Source organism: Hibiscus syriacus, unplaced genomic scaffold (genome assembly GCF_006381635.1).
Source record: "Hibiscus syriacus cultivar Baekdansim isolate YM2019G1 unplaced genomic scaffold, ASM638163v2 tig00005406_pilon, whole genome shotgun sequence".
NCBI classification, from domain to species: domain Eukaryota; kingdom Viridiplantae; phylum Streptophyta; class Magnoliopsida; order Malvales; family Malvaceae; genus Hibiscus; species Hibiscus syriacus.
Window position 1 is genome coordinate 1,432,906 of NW_024062056.1, and position 17,934 is coordinate 1,450,839.

Below are 17,934 nucleotides of genomic sequence, written 5' to 3' on the forward strand. Positions count from 1 at the left end.
TTATTTGCATAAAAATAATTAGTTACAACGATAAGCAAATGATAAAAAAATAGTGAAAATTATGGTAAAATTGTTTTATGTGATTCATTTAATTTCGAACCAACAAGAGTAAATTTAGAGTTATCACAAGATCTCTAATAGGATCATTAATCTAACCCAATATCCCATAATATCAAAAAACAGAACTTAAACAATCCAATATTCTTATATAAACTAACCTCCATTAAACTCTTCAATTTATTGAATTAATATGTATTAAATTACAATGTTAGTTTATATAGTTTTACTTTTTTAATATTTTAAAACATATTTCTTTAAAATGTTAAGGTGTAAATGACGATTTGTACATTCTTTTACGTGGTGCTAACTCGGACAAAGCTTCGCAAAAGTATGGATGACCATTCGTGCCTCTCCTGACGTGACGTCAGGTCGGATAAAACTCCGTAAAAATACAGATGGCGATCCGTGTCTCTCCTGACATGACGTCAACTTGAATAAGACGTAGATGATCCGTACCTTTCATGACGTAGAGCCAACTTAAATGAAACCCTACAAAAACAAAAACGTGAATGACCATCCGCACCTTATAAAAAAGAGAAAATCGCCTCAGTGACCAAAAAAAAGTTATAATATACGATTTTAACCAACTTTTTTTGGATTTGCCAAAATGACCAACAAAATCGCAACGCGAAATAAAAATCGCAACGCGATCCCCAGAATCGCAAATCAGTTTCCAAAATCGCAACGCGAATATGAAAATCGCAACGCGAACACATAAATCGCAACGTGTATCCGTATATCGCAACGCGTATCCGTAAATCGCAATGCGTATCCGTATATCGCAACGCGTATCCGTAAATCGCAACGATAATCCGTAAATCGCAACGAGAATCTGTAAATCGCAACGATAATCCGTAAATCGCAACGAGAATCTGTAAATCGCAACGATAATCCGTAAATCGCAACGAGAATCTGTAAATCACAACACTGAAATTTTGGGTATATAACACTGAAATCATAAACTAAATCCCTAAATCGCAACTCATTCCATCTCCATCTATCACTCTCTCCGGCGACATCCGTTCCTATATCCAACGACATCCTTCCCAATCCGGCAACAGGTTTTAGTTTCGCAGCTCGTCTGTTTAGTAAATTAATTTACAACCATGAAATCATCTAATGTTGATCAAGTTTGGATAGATTTGTGTTTTGGAGGGTCATGGGATAATGTTCATGGTGTTTTACAATATATGCCTTTACCCATGAATCTTCAACTAAAATTGTCTTTACAAAAGTTAACTTATGAAACTCTAATGCTACGTGTTTCAAATAAATTGAATTTAGAGCCACTAAGTGGATTTAGGCTATCTTATCAGAGAAATGGTAAAGTTTATTTGTTAACCGACAATGAAGATGTTGAACGATTCATTGCTTACATTAGTGTTTCACAAGATGATGTTACATTGTATGTTGTTGAACCTAGAAGTAGTATTGTTGGGTCAGTAGCGGGTAGTAATCAACTAAGTTTTTCTCAAAACCCACAACCTTTCTCTAATCCAAATCCCAATCAACTTTCAGCACCAAATTCCGGTTTTCGTATTGACCAGTTAGACGATGATGAGCCAACAGAAAAAATTGTGAGTACTAGTCAGTATTCGAAATTTGGTCTTGGTCAATATCCGGACTTTGATATTGGTCAATACACGGATTTTGATGATGTTTCAGAAGAAGAAACAGACCATGTGTGTAATGATTTTAATATTGGTCAATACCCGAATTTTGATGATGAAACACCCGTTGCCGAGGAAGATGTTGTTGATGATAATGAGGAGGAAGTTACGACTGTGAATGAACATGTTGAACATCCATTCTGTAATTCATATAATCCTGAAGAAGAAAAAGAAGAAGAAAAAGTCCCCGAAGAAAGAAAATGCCACGGGAGTATAACTGGAATATGCCAGAATTACTTCAGTTACCGGAAGAAGAGTTGGCAAAGAAAGCAGTTGATTGTTACACAAAAGTTATTCGTGTCAAGAAAGATGATTGTTTTGATACAAAGGAAGACTTGAAGATAGCTTTGTATACGAAATGTGTGGAAGATGGCTATCAACTAAAAGTTAACAAATCAAGCAAAGATCGTTTCGAAACAAGGTGTATGATTGACAAAAACTGTACGTGGCGTATGATTGCAAAGAGAATAAAAGATTGCAAAATGTTTCAAGTTAGGACTTTTATTGATAAACATACATGTTCAAGAACCCAAGTGTTTCCTCACCATAGACAGGCAAACAAAAAGGTGTTGGGTGGTTTTCTGGCTGAGTTAATGTTTTTGAATGGCAGGGTATATCGGGGACATGAAATTATGACTGACATGAATGCTCGGTTCAAGATTAGTATATCATATTCTCAAGCTTGGAGAGCCAAATGTTATGCCTTGGAATTGTTGAGGGGGTCGCCAGAAGCATCGTTTGCCCAACTGCCGGCTTATTGTCACAATTTAAAGCTGAAAAATCCTGGGTCGGTAACTCATATCAAAACAGATAGAGATGGACGCTTTGAGTTGCTGTTTATCGCCATTGGTGCTACGGTTAGTAAATCAATATAATTTTGTTGACTCATTTTGTTAGTTACATGCATTTCACATTTAAATGATTATATTTCTTGTGTATATTATTTTGTAGATTCGTTCGTTTATTACTTGCATGCGCCCAGTTATTATAGTTGACGGAGCACATTTGAAAGGTCGATACCTTGGAGTAAACTTATTAGCAGTAGCCATGGATGCTAACAATGGGATATTGCCAATAGCTTACGGGGTTGGCAAATCTGAAACCTCTGATTCATGGACATGGTTTATGGGGCATCTTAGGGATTGCATAGGTCCTATTAGCAATCTGACAATCATATCCGATAGGGCAAACTCAATTGACAACGCTGTTAGAAGGTGTTTCCCAGATGCTTTTCATGGACTTTGTGGTGTTCATTTGTATAGAAATCTAAAATCAAGGTCTGCTGGTATAAAAAAGCACAAATGGACATACTAGAAGGCTGTAAAAGCTTATCGGGAAGTGGATTTCAATAAGCATATAAATTGTTTAAGACGTGTTTTGCCTCAGTGTGCTCAAACACTAGAAGATGTCGGGTTTGAAAGATGGTCAAGAGTACATCAACTTGGAGCAAGATATGGTTTCATGACGTCTAATAGTGCAGAATCAATCAACGCTCTAAGTCGTCATTCCCGGAAATTACCCATTACTATGTTAATGGAGTTTTTTCGAGCCTCTATTCAACAGTGGTACTACAAGAAAAGAAACCATGCATGTATTATTTCTTTGAATTCGTAACTTATCATATTTATATATTTACTAAGTATTGTTTATTTAAATTTACAGGAACATTGGAACATCGTGTTACACCATGGACTGAAAAAAAGATAACGAAACGTGTTGTGAAGTCAACGTCATGGAGAGTTGAACCATGTTCAAACACTTTGTTTCAAGTACTGGATAATAACTTAAATGGGCTAGTCGATCTAAATGCAAAGACGTGTAGTTGTATGAAATGGCAAACATCTGGTTATCCGTGTGGCCATGTTATAAAAGTTGCTCTTCATTTAAACCAAGATGATTCAAGCGCATACGCTATGGATTGCTACACTACAGAAGTTTATCGACAGACTTATGCCGAGATTGTCTACCCTATTCCACATCCTTCTGAGTGGGACATACCAGATGACTTACAAACAGTTTTGCCACCAGCCATGGACAGAAGGCTACCTGGCCGACCAAAAAGTCACGATCGTATACCGTCTAAGGGTGAAGAGAAGAAGAGATCGACATGTAGTCGGTGCAAGGAAAGTGGTCATACAAGGTTGACATGTGGATCACCAGTGCCATCAAAATCATCTTTTCCTCTACCAAAATATGGATCCTCATCAAAATCCAAAGCTCATATGGTGTCAAGCAAAAGGCAACCATCTTCAAAATCCCAATCACAATTGGCTTCACCTTTTGGGACTGTTAACTTAGGTGATTTTTAAATGCAAACGTTGTATTATGTGGATTTTATGTGTGAACTTTTAACATTTTCAGTTGAATTAATGACTCAGGCCAACCATTTTGACTTAACCAACTCTTGTTATTCAGTTGTTATCACTATTAGGCATGCATTTGACTATCGCAACACGGAAATTACAATCGCAACGAGAGAATCGCAATGCGAAATGAAAATCGCATTGCGATTCTCTCGTTGCGATTTTCATTTCCGCATTGCGATTTTTATTTCGCATTGCGATTCTCTCGTTGCGATTTTCATTTCGCATTGCGATTTTCATTTCGCATTGCGATAGTCAATTTTGCCTTCAACATAATGCAGATTGAAATCAACAAAATCAACCATTACATTTCAATCAATTAAACAAGAACAAATAAGAATTATATTCGCATCAATTACACAAATCAACTTTTACAAATCATCTTTTACAAATCAATTAAACAATCAAAAAATAAGCAATAATTCTTATTTCCGATCATCTACTATTGAATCAACTTTTACAAATCAATTAAACAATCAAAAAACAATCAATTAAACTATTGAATCAACTTTTGCAGCCATACATCATTTTCACGCAGTTCACTTCTGAGATTAACCTGCAGAAACCAAACATTTGCTCAAACAACACTTTCTACACATCTAAAACCTACAAACAGCAAATTATTGAATTCTAGGTACTTAACCAAACATTTTCAAACCAAAAGTATATAAACTTACCAATTGTTTATGGACATTTTTATAACGCGGATGCAGGTAGGCAGCGTCTCGTATATATCGATTTAGCCATATAATGCCGAAACCACAAGCCTACTGCAGCTCTATCTCTATCGGTGGGAGGTAGATACTTGATGCTTCCCGTCGTCAAACGCTCCAACGCCAAGCATACGAGAGGACCACAATCTCCTCTGGCTCCGCTCGTTTGTTGTGGCGCGGTCTCGTCTCTAATAACTGTAATATTGAGCTTCTTTGGCTTCTTGTTTCCAGAACGAGTCCAATAATTGATCGCATCCAAGAATTTAGCCAAATGAGAGCTCCATCCCTTAATAACATCTCTTAAATCAGCCAATGATATGTAATTTATCATGCTGTCATACACTATTGTCTTAAGGGATGGGAGCTGAAGCTCGACGAGAATCCAATGTTTACGTTCCAAAACAGGGATAAACACCTGCAATCATAAGTAATAATTCATTCATTTGCGCACTTATTTCATAAAACCTTTAAACTCAATCTAAAATAAATACTAACCTTATCGACCTCCCACCATGCAGGATAAAGTTTAGCTTGTCCATTGCCCAAATCAAATGATTCATTTCGTGCATTCTTCAAGTGAACGGCGTGAAAAGACGTCGGCATAATTGTATATCGTATATTTTTATTTTTCTTAAGTTTTCTTATTATTAGAAGACGTGTCACCCACGCATCGATATGCTGTTTTACAAAAAAAGACATATATTAGTGACTTACATAAATTTAAAAAAAAATTAATCAAATTGAAATATAAGAAAAATATAAGACTTACCCCCCCATCGAAATAGCCATTGTCTTCGACCCCTAATAATACGCCCCACCAAGACCGATCAAGCAACAAATAGATATCATCGGTGAGCTTGCATATGTCAGTGAAACACCCCTGGCTCCGCTCATGTAGATAAAAATCAACAGCGGTCTTAGCCCAAAGGGTGTTATCCAGAATTGTGTCCGGTAGTTGTTCCCTCTCCTCTTCAGATACCGGTATGGTACTGGCCGGTAACTCATACAAGAGCCAACTTGAATCCATCATGTCCGGCACGTCAGAGGGTTTCTCAAGAAGCCTACATATGACGCCATGTGAATCGGGCTCTTGAATGGTGGGAGGGACCTCTTCAATGATGACAGTGGCCTCTTGAACGGTGGGAGGGGACTCTCGAGGAATGATAGGGGGGGCCTCTTCAACGATAGGAGTGGACTCTTGAGGGATGACAGGCGAGTCAGGCTTCTTCTTGCGGTGTCTTCGCACTATTGGGGTGTACGGAGACTTAATAGCACGTGCACGCTGTCTGATGCGTGAACTCCATCGTGCAAGCATAACCCGACGTAAAGCATCCACTCTATCGGGCCGCTAAATAATTAAATACAAAAATCAGTAAATAAACAGACATGATATTTAAACAGTGAAAACAAAGACAAATATGTTTCAAACTTGCATTGTATTCACCCAAGTCATTATTCTATCATAGTTCACAAAATGCATCAGATAACAAAGAAAAATATGTTTCAAACTAATACCCTGAAGTTAGTATTTGTCTTTGTTTTGTCTTTTGGTTGAAAGTAAATTTATCCATTCAAGTTTCAATTTGCAGAAGAAGAAATAGTTTACTTTCGCAACACGAAACTTAAAATCGCAACGCGAAACCAAAATCGCAACGCGAAATGAAAATCGCAACGACAGAATCGCAATGCGAAATGAAAATCGCAACGAAAGAATCGCAACGCGAAATGAAAATCGCAATGCGATTTTGGTTTCGCGTTGCGATCTTGTCGTTGCGATTTTGGTTTCGCGTTGCGATTATGTCGTTGCGATTTTCATTTCGCGTTGCGATTTTGGTTTCGCGTTGCGATTTTAAGTTTCGTGTTGCGAAAGTAAACTATTTCTTCTTCTGCAAATTGAAACTTGAATGGATAAATTTACTTTCAACCAAAAGACAAAACAAAGACAAATACTATTTCACAGTGTTAAAGAATACACAGTTTAGCAGAATTGGCAGCAACCGAACAAATTTACTTTCAACCAAAAGACAAAACAAAGACAAATACTATTTCACAGTGTTATAGAATACACAGTTTAGCAGAATTGGCAGCAACCGAACAAATTTACTTTCAACCAAAAGACAAACAAAGACAAATACTATTTCAGTGTTAAAGAATACACAGTTTAGCAGAATTGGCAGCAACCGAACAAATTTACTTTCAACCAAAAGACAAAACAAAGACAAATACTATTTCACAGTGTTAAAGAATACACAGTTTAGCAGAATTGGCAGCAACCGAATAAATTTACTAAGCAATCTAAGTGAAATGGCTAATCTAAGTGAAATTACGAGTAAATTTATCATTAAGTTAAATATGGAAAATCTTAAACTTACCTCGTTGCGTAGAGTATGAACCTCATTCTGCAACGATACTATCATCTCACGTAGAGCGGCAACCTCACCACGTAAAGTTGACACCTCCACACGCCATGCACCATCGTTATCGCGTAGAGTACCGATCTCCTCACGCAAGGCATTGACCTCATCACGTAACTCCCTTGACTCATCCCGTTGAGGTGGAGGTGGAGAACGGGGAGATAGGAGTCGTGGCATCTTTGCCGGTCGCCTATCATGAGGTGATGGTGGAGAAGAGGCTCGATGATGTGACGGGATAGGTGATGGCTCTCGTTCTAGAGGTGTATAGTCGGGTCGATCGGGTGATGGCTCTAGGTGAGGTGATGGCTCTCGAATTGGAGGAAGTGGATGCTGCTCATCATCCGTGCCATCAAAAAATTCTGACTAGCTTGCCACCAATCAGTGGCAAGCTCTTCCTCCGTGGGTGTCAGTCTTTGTAATGGAATGTTAGCCTCCTAAAATATAAAAACTCAAACAAAGTTAAACGTCTACTATTAATAACTTGTTTATATATATGAAAGTATTTATGTTAACTTACATTATTTATTGTGGCATATGGTATTAAGTCTTCCCAATCCAACAGAGTTTTCCTCTTCCAGGAAATAGCCCTGGGAATATCATTTGACGTTTTTATTGCATATGTACGCATGCTGGGGAAAGCCTCGAATATCCAAATCTACAAACAATATAATAACAAAATTAGTAATTGTTAAATAATTAATTATAATTTTAGAAACATTATATAGAAATTCTTACCTTAAAGGCCCAAACAAAGCCTGACAAAGTGTATTTGGACCCATCGCCCCGCAAACTTTTGCGGTCATCAAAGGCAGACGACAACTTAGTCCAGGTAGCTTTCCATATATACGAACCCCACGGAAACAGATTCCATGCATTCAGGTCCTCTACCAATATTATTAGCTCCCGATGAATAGGTTGTCTGGCCTCTCTGCCTAAAAAGTCGGCATACACAAGTAGTAGAAGGCATACTCGGACAACATCGACGTCATCCATCCGAGTGAAACCAGCTTTCTTATTAAACAATTTCTTCAGGTCGTCGACATGTAGGTTCGGCTTCTCCATTGACTCATCCGGAAAAACCCGGGATAACCATGATGGGCGGGCGATATGACGAGTGTACCGGCCTACATCATCGTGTCCGAATCGTAGACCAGTGATTAAGCAGAACTCCTTCCGCCCAAAACAAGTATACGCTGGTGGAAAATGAAACCATATCTCTTCCTCACCACGTTGTATACTGTCGGGTAGATTTGATGTCATGGTCTGAAGCCACAAATGGGTCAAATTAGCATCTCCACCCGGATGCTGTACTCTCAGCCATGGCCCGAAGCAGGTTTCCTCAAACAATTGTCTTTGAGCAGGTGAAAGCTTCTTTGCAATTGTAGTGGCCAGGCTGACTTTATTTCTCAAGGTCAATTGAGCCGAAAAAAATTTCTACAAAAACAATAAACATACCAAGTTAGATATACCAAAACTACACTGTGAAGATATACCAAAAACAATAAACATAAAAAGTAGTAGTTTATTCTTGAAACTAAAATTTGCAACACTGTTTTGTCTTTTGGTTGAAATGAAAATCGCAACGAGAGAATCGCAACGCGAGATGACAATCGCAACGAGAGAATCGCAACGCGAAATGAAAATCGCAACGAGAGAATCGCAACGCGAAATGAAAATCGCAATGCGATTTTGGTTTCGCGTTGCGATTCTCTCGTTGCGATTTTCATTTCGCGTTGCGATTCTCTCGTTGCGCTTTTCATTTCTCTCGTTGCGACAGTCATTCTCTCGTTGCGATTTTCATTTATCTCGTTGCGACTCTTCTGCAAATTGAAACTTGAATGGATTGCATTACTTCAACCAAAAGACAGAACAAAGACAAAGACAAATACTAACTTGAAAATCGGAACGAGAGAATAGCAACGCAAAATGAAAATCGCAACGACAGAATCGTAACGCGAAATGAAATCTAAGTGAAATGGTTAATCTATTATTGAAATGACCAGTAAACTTATCATCAGTTTCAATATGAAAAACCTACAATAATGCAAACATTTCAAAATAAAAATAATTAAAAAAACTAACCCTCGGAGGTTGATTTTCCATTTCTGAATATTGTGAGGGATTTCTAACCGTGAATGGTTGTGAGGGATTTCGCCGGAGATGGGGACGGAAATCTTCGGAGATGGGGACGGATTTCTTCGCCGTAGAGAGTGAGAGATGGAGATGGGACTGAGTTGTGATTTTAGGTTTTAGGTTATGAGTTGCGATTACGGGATTTTGTCTTAATATTCTTTTTGTAATTTGAAAATAAAATACGCGTAGCGATTATAATGGCGCTTTAAATATCGCGTTGCGATTTACGGATACGCGTTGCGATTTTATGTATTATCGTTGCGATTTACGGATACGCGTTGCGATATACGGATACGCATTGCGATTTACCCATACGCGTTGCGATTTACGGATACACGTTGCGATTTACGGATACGCGTTGCGATTTATGTGTTCGCGTTGCGATTTTCATATTCGCGTTGCGATTTTGGAAAATCGCAATGCGATTTTCATATTCGCGTTGCGATTTTGGAAAATCGCAATGCGAATTTGTACTATCGCATTGCGATTTTCAAGAATCGCGTTGCGATTTTGGAAACTGATTTGCGATTCTGGGGATCGCGTTGTGATTTTTATTTCGCGTTGCGATTTTGTTGGTCATTTTGACAAATCCAAAAAAAATTGGTTAAAATCGTATATTATAACTTTTTTTTGGTCACTGAGGCGATTTTCTCTATAAAAAAAAATGTCTAGCAAATAAAACTGGTTAAAAAAAAGATGTCAAACAGATATAATTTGACGAAATAATGTCTGACAAAGTAATTTAGATTTTTTTTTTAAATTCGCCTTATAAACTAGTGTGTCAGTCGGTCCCACAATCCATGTGGCTCCACTGAAATGTTTGACCTGGACGTTGATTAAAAGGCTGTCTGTGATTAATACGTCACCCACTAATAAGAAAATAAAATAAAAGAAGCCGGAAGAACAAATACCATATAAAAGGACAAAAATGTGTTGCGATCTCCGGCCCTCTCTCGGATCACCGTAAGGCAATCAAACTGCGCCACGTTAGCAAATCTGCTAGAGTTTTAAAAAAGGAAACCGACAAAAACTAGTGCACGGTTCCTTGCGCGGGATTTTACCAAAAACACCCTATTATTCGTGACGTGGCGCACTATTCTGAGTTTTAGCAGTAACGAGTTTTCCTGCGTCGCTTTTCTCCTGAATACTACCTAATATTTATTAAGTCTATAAAACATTGATAATTTTATAAACACAGACAATTTCTTTTATATTTTCAATTTCTCTGCTCTGCTTGTCCTTAATTTTCTTAGGGTTGGAAAAATTCTCTGTACAGCTGAGAAAGTGAAGAAAAAGGGAAAGATTATCAGGAATTATTTTTTAAATTTAATTATTATGGGTTTTTCTTGTTGGCCTGGGAGCTCAAGCAAAAGATCAGAGGAGCCGACAAACAAGAACATCAGCAAGAAGAACAAAAAGAATGATATCAGTAGCAGCAAAAGTTAACCCCATGCTCAAACACAAGCCAGTTCGGGTATTGAAATTTTTTGTCAAATTCTATGATTTTCTTTCTTGCTTGAGTCCAAAAGAATTGAATTGTGTTTGATCATGGTTGATTCTATGTGAAATTTTATTTTCCGTTGCTTAGTTCTTGTGGATAAAAGGGTTTTAGAATAAAAACGGATTCCTTCTGTTGATTACTTTGGGATTTTAGTTTTGATCATTGCAAAATGGGTTTCAAGTACTTTGTCATCCATTTGATATGTTGATATTGGAGTAAATGCTTTAAAGAAATCGAATACAGTATATACTCAAACATGAAATGTATGTGTAATGATGATAGTTTTAATTTTGTTCCAGTGAGAGATCCATTCTATAATTCCAAAATCCGTACAGGGTGTTTCCATTTGTCCTTGTTTGCTCTGTTTTTTGCTTTTCAAAATGATGATTGTGGTGGCCAATCTTTATCTCTCTTCAGGTTTTCATTTTCATGGGACCTTATCTTATTTCTATTTTATTTGTTTGTGTGTTATTTTTGGTCCCTTTGTTAAAAGATGAGTCGAAAGTCGGTGCATACAAGTCTGTAAGAAAGGAAGAGGTAGCTAAGGATGACCAGTTATCCCTAGATGTAAAGAAACTTAATTTCGATGATGAGATTTCCAAGAGTGCTAAAGCTAGTAAACGGGAACAGACATTTACATTCGATGAACTCACAGCTGCAACATGCAACTTCCAGTCGGATTGTTTCTTGGGTTCAGGAGGATTTGGAAAAGTTTACAAGGGGTTCTTGGAGAAAACCAACAGAGTTAGTAAAGTTTTATATCATTTTTTTGTACATGTTGCTAAAAGATTACTGATATCGTCTTGTCCAAACTTTGTTAATTGTCTGCCATTTCGCATTATGTTCTTTGATGAACTTGGTGGTAACTTTCCTGGTTTTTCCATGTAGGCTGTTGCTATCAAACAACTAGATCGTAATGGTCTTCAGGGCATAAAGGAATTTGTTGTTGAAGTATCGATATTAAGCATGATGGAGCACCCGAATCTTGTTAAACTGATAGGATTTTGTACATAGGGTGATCAAAGACTACTGGTTTACGAGTACATGCCATTAGGGTCATTGGAAAATCATTTATATGGTAAGAAAACCTTCCTCCTGTTTACCTGCTGATTTTTGTTACTCTTCTGTCTTTGATTTATGATTTATCTTCCAATTATGGTACAGACCTTCCACCCAACCAAAAACCGCTTGATTGGAACACTAGGATGAAAATAGCAGCTGGTGCAGCAAAGGGCTTAGAGTATTTGCATGTAAAATTGGATCCGCCTATCATATACCGGGACCTTAAATGCTCTAATATTTTGCTTGGTGAGGGATATCATCCGAAGCTATCCGATTTTGGTTTGGCCAAAGTTGGTCCCAGTGGCGATAAGACTCATGTTTCTACTAGGGTTATGGGCACATGTGGCTATTGTGCACCGGATTATGCCATGACCAGGCAGCTGACATTTCAATCGGATATTTACAGCTTCGGGGTTTCCTTCTTGGAACTAATTACCGGCAGGAAAGCAATTGACAATACAAGAGAACGCGGTGAACAAAATCTCGTTGCTTGGGTAAGATAAAGCTTATTCCACATTACTTGAAGGTGTCTGCTATCATATCAAGATTGTTGATTTAATATGTATCTGCGATGAATGTGGTTTCATTTGGTTATCTTCATCTAATGCGTCTTTGTAGCTGATATTGCTATGTTATAGTTAAGGAACTGGTTTTAAAAGAAAAGTGGCAATTACGGAAGTGTTCGCTTCTATCAGTTTTACAATATCTGTTTATTTGCTTGCTTGCAGGCGCGTCCCATGTTCCGAGACAGAGAACTTTTCACGAATGGTTGACCCTCTACTGCAAGGTCAATATCCTGTCCGAGGTCTCTACCAAGCGCTTGCCATTGCTGCAATGTGTGTTCAGGGGCAACCTAATAAGCGACTTGCTGTATCCGATGTGGTTATGGCTCTAAGTTACCTTGCCTCCCAAAAATATGATTCGAGCAATCATGTCCAGAGGTCCTGAAAGAGCAGCAAGTCATCGGCAATGAATATGGATGATGATGAAAAAACAGTTTCAGAACAGGAACTTGATAGATGCTAAGCTTGGAGGACAAAAAACGCAAAAATTAGAAAATAAAGGTTACTGCGATGTATATGGTGCCTAGCTACCGATTTTTGGATCGAAGAAGATAACTGACATACTTACAACCCGTAAAATTATCACACAAAAGAGATATTTCCCCCCCCTCCTTTTTTTTTAATACCTCAAATATCGGATCAGTGATTATATTAAAAGGATTTAAAATTTTGGAGGATTAAACTGAATAAATGATAAATTATAAGAAATGGTTTAGAAATTGTGGTTAAGACTAATTAGTAAGAATGGAAGAAATGAAGAATAGAAGGATAATTTAGTCTTTTAGAATTAATGAATTTAATATTCTTTTAAAAGTTGGATATTTAATAAGTTGGTAAAGAGAAATGGGGAAAAGATGGCAAAGTTATCTTCTTCTCTATCGTACTCTCTCCATAGCCAAAGGTAAGATACTCTCTCCATAGCCAAAGGTAAGATACTCTCTCCATAGCCAAATGTAAGATCTCATTTAGTTAGTTTTCTTTTAATTTTTTGTTTGGTCTTGAAATCTTAAGTGATATGGAAGTTTAAGGAAAGGTTAAAGATGACTAAAACTAAGAAATGGATGTCTTATTTGAGATTGAAGAAAATAGATTTTTGAGTGATATGTTGAAATATGAGTTTTTATTGATGTTTACAAGTATATTTGACTTGTCAAATAAATAAATAAGAGATTAGAAGCATTGGATGTGATTAAAAACGTGTATGAAAATGTAGTATGATTCTTGGTTTGGTATGTTCTTTGGAGAATTTAGATGTTATAAGAAGATAAATGAAGAAAAGTTAGTAGGGATAAGTAAAGAAGAGTTTAATAATTTTGTTGGAGGTAAAAGTAAGGAAAGTTACGAAATTTAAGTAAAAATTGAGCTGAAAATGGAAAATTTAGGTAAGAGTATCGGTACTAGAAGAATAGTATTGATAATATAGGTTTAAATTTGAAGAAATAGATGAACATTATCGATATTGATGCAATTAATATCAATACTGCTGTGGGTATTAATACTAAGACAAAGGTATCGATACCATGAATTCCAGAATGCATAAATGGTATCGTTACTGAAAGGGAGTATCGTACCATAGTATAAAAGTATCGATATCATAGTAGGGATACTGTTATTATTGAGTATGGAAAACTTAAGATATAATGAATTTTGATAGAAATTGAAAATCATAGTAATTGTGTACTATTAAAGTATAAATGTTAAAGAGTATACTGACATTGGTATGATATATGTACTTAATGGATGCTTGTGTAGATCATAACCAAGCTCATGAGTCAAGCAAAAAAGGGCAAGGATTAAATTGTTGAGTAGTCGGACATCATTACAGCATACTAGTGAGGCATATCAGGTGAGTGCATTTATTATACTTATATAAAAGGAGGAAGACTCGCGATGAGCCAACCTCGAATGTTTTGTTAAATGTATGTTTTACAACATTTTGGTATATTTTCATAACGTATATAGAAATGATATTATGAATAAGTTTTAGAGTATGGACTGCTCTAAAATGAATTAATGAAAGTTAAATGCATAACAGTGTATTTCAGCATAAAAGGTGCCACTAATGAAAGTTAAATGCATAACGGTGCATTTCGGCATAAAAGGTGTCACTAATGAAAGTTAAATGCATAACGGTGCATTTCGACATAAAAGGTGTCGCTAATGAAAGTTAAATGCATAACGGAGCATTTTCGGCATAAAAAGGTGTCCCTAATGAAAGTTAAATGCATAACGGTGCATTTTGGCACAAAAGGTGCCACTAACGAAAGTTAAATGCATAACGATGCATTTCGGCATAAAAGGTGGCACTAATGAAAGTTAAATGCATAACGGTGCATTTCAACATAAAAGGTGGCACTAATGAAAGTTAAATGCATAACAATGCATTTTCGGCATAAAAGGTGCCACTCATGGTATTTATAAAAGATGAATGACTATTTCGGCACTTCGATGTAATACATGTACATTATTTTCTTATTTGACATATATATTGGGCAAAATAAAGGGTAATTGGGAAAATATACAGAAAGATAGGTATGTTGGGCATACTAAAAATAGTTTCTATGACTATATGAAAGAAATTTGATTTAACTGATCCTTATGAAGTATATGATTTAGTTTGTAATTAAATAGCCATGATATACTTATGTATAAATTGCAGTTTCTTTACAATATTATGCCTCACTAAGTAAATACTTAACGTGTGTTAATTTCACACGTAGGCAAAAGTAAAGACTAACGGAGTAAGGAGTGCAACAGAGATCATCAATCCAATGTTGACTCATCAGTAACTGTAGGACATTTATGTCTCTTTTGATAACTAGATGGCATGTATATGAATTTAAGAGAAATGCTCTATAATGTATTTAAGTTATAACTTTGTAATAAGTTACCACAAATGTTTTATCTTATATTAAAATGTTTTGTTTTTATTTTCGAAACAAAATTTTATGAGTTTACAAATAATAAAATGTTTCTAAAAGTCATGTGACTCTTGTGACTTGTGTACGGAAACATATACGGGAAATGAGTGTTACATTTATTGCTATCAGAGCTATATGTTTAGCCGATTCTCGGTCGAAACCAAGTTTATTTGAATTTAGAAAAAAAAATTACATGCTATTAAGATTGTCAAAGTTACTGATATGGTGTCATTAGAGTGTGATTGATGACACTACTTACTATCTTTAGTGTTATTATTATGTATGTCCTAGAAGATATCGGGATCTTCAAACTTGCTAAGAGCGGCCGAACGAGAAAATAGAGAAGGACTGGGTAGCGAAAGCTATGAGGAGAATAGTGAGCATCCGATATTCATCCCTTAGTGGAAGTGGGAACGAGTTACAATGAATTTTGTTTCGGTGCTACCTTTTTCACCAGGTAAAAAGGACTAGATATGGGTAATTGTGGACAGATTGACAAAGACAACCCACTTTATTCCAGTTCAAGTAGATTACTCGATGGATAAATATGTGGAATTGTATATAAAGAAGATAGTTCGGCTGCATGGAGTGCCTATATCGATAGTGTCTAATCGAGACCCAAGTAGGGGTGTTCATTCGGTTAAAACCGAACCGAACCGAATTAACCATAACCGAATTAACCGAACTTTTTTTTTCTTTAACCGTTAACCAAACCGAACTTTTTTCGAAAATATTAACCGAACCGAATAAATTTCGGTTAATTTTTGAATTAACCGATTTTTTTTAATTTTTTAATTTATATAAAAATTAAATGTTTTTTAATTCAAAAAAAGTTTTTTAATTCAAAAAAAGTTTATAATTAATTTAAATAATATATAATTATAAAATAAAAATTTTAGATAAATTTTTTAATTAATTAATATTAATTTAGGTTTAAAAGTTATTGGATCTTAAATTATTAATTGGGTTTAAATGGTTTGGACTTAGCCCATATGTTATATATAATATATTTAAATATTTTTGAATTAAAAAAATAGTTTACAATTAATTTAAATAACATATAATTATAAAATAAAAATTTATATAATTTTTTTAATTAATTAATATTGATTTAGGTTTAAAAGTTATTAGATCTTAAATTATTAATTGGGTTTTAAATGGTTTGGGCTGAGCCCATATGTTATATATAATATATTTAATATTTAAAGTTTAATTTCGGTTAATTCGGTTAATTAACCGAATTCGAACCAAATTAACCGTTAACCGAATTCTAAAAATTTTCTTAACCGTTAACCAACCGAACTAATTCGGTAACCGAATCGAATTAACCGAACTAATTTGGTTAATTCGGTTCGGTCGGTTAACCTAATTAGGTCGGTTATTTGAACACCCCTAGACCCAAGGTTTACTTCAAGATTTTGGAAGTCCTTGCATGAGGCATTGGGTACTCGATTGAATTTCAACACAACTTTTCATCCTCAAATAGATGAGCAGTCAGAACAAACTATTCAAATATTATAGGATATGCTAAGGGCATGTATGATCGAGTTTAAAGGATCATGGGAAAGATATTTGCCTTTAGCAGAATTTTCTTATAATAACAGTTACCAATAGAGTATTAAGATGGCCCCGTATGAAGCTTTGTATGGGAGGAAGTGTCGAACACCATTAAATTGGTTTGAACTAAATGATCGAGACCTAGTAGGCCTAGATTTAATGATAGAAATAGAAGAGAAAGTGAAAATTATCAAGGATAATCTAAAGATAGCCTCTGATCGACAAAAGTCTTATGCTGATTTGAAAAGAAATTGAATTTCAAGTAGGAGACAAAGTATTTCTGAAAGTGTTGCCTTGGAAGAAAGTATTAGGGTTTGGGCGCAAAGGAAAGTTAAGTCCGAGATTCATTGGACCTTATGAGATTTTGAAAATGGTCGAACCAGTAGTTTATCAATTAGCTTTGCCTTCTGATATGGACAAGATTCACAATGTTTTTCACGTGTCAATGCTCAGAAGGTACCGATCATACCTATTTGTTGAGTTAATCGATCGACGAAATAGCCAAGAGGGGGTGAATTGACAATAAAAATTTCGGTGGAAGCTTTGACAGAAAATTGAAAATATTTGCACAGTGATTTAAAGTGTTTCGACTTTCTCAACCAAAGTCTACGTCCACTACCTTAGCTATCCACACTAAGGATTTTCCACAAATTCACTAATTTGTCTTTCTTTTGACGACAAAGAGTAACCTTACAAATCCCTCAAGAATTATACCCCAAATTCTTGAGAACACTCTCTCCCAAAGAGAAAATTACAAATTCGCAAACTTTACAGGAAAACCTCACACGGTAGATTGTTTGCACAATTCTAAAACAAGAAAAGAACACTCAAATATGAATACAATTGAGCACAAAGCGTGTTCTTGAAAGCAAAATGAATATTGAATGAAAATAGGCTTGAATTGCACAAACTTGATGTTTGATGCTTTCTCTCTTGATTCTTTCTCAATTATTGTTGATCAATGGCTTCAGAACTTG

At 35.9% G+C, this 17,934-nt stretch overlaps 1 pseudogene; it reads left to right on the top strand.

Annotated features, from left to right (window-relative positions):
- The first annotated feature begins 10,582 nt into the window (after positions 1-10,582).
- Positions 10,583-12,942, top strand: LOC120199213 (annotated as a pseudogene).
- Positions 12,943-17,934: the final 4,992 nt, after the last annotated feature.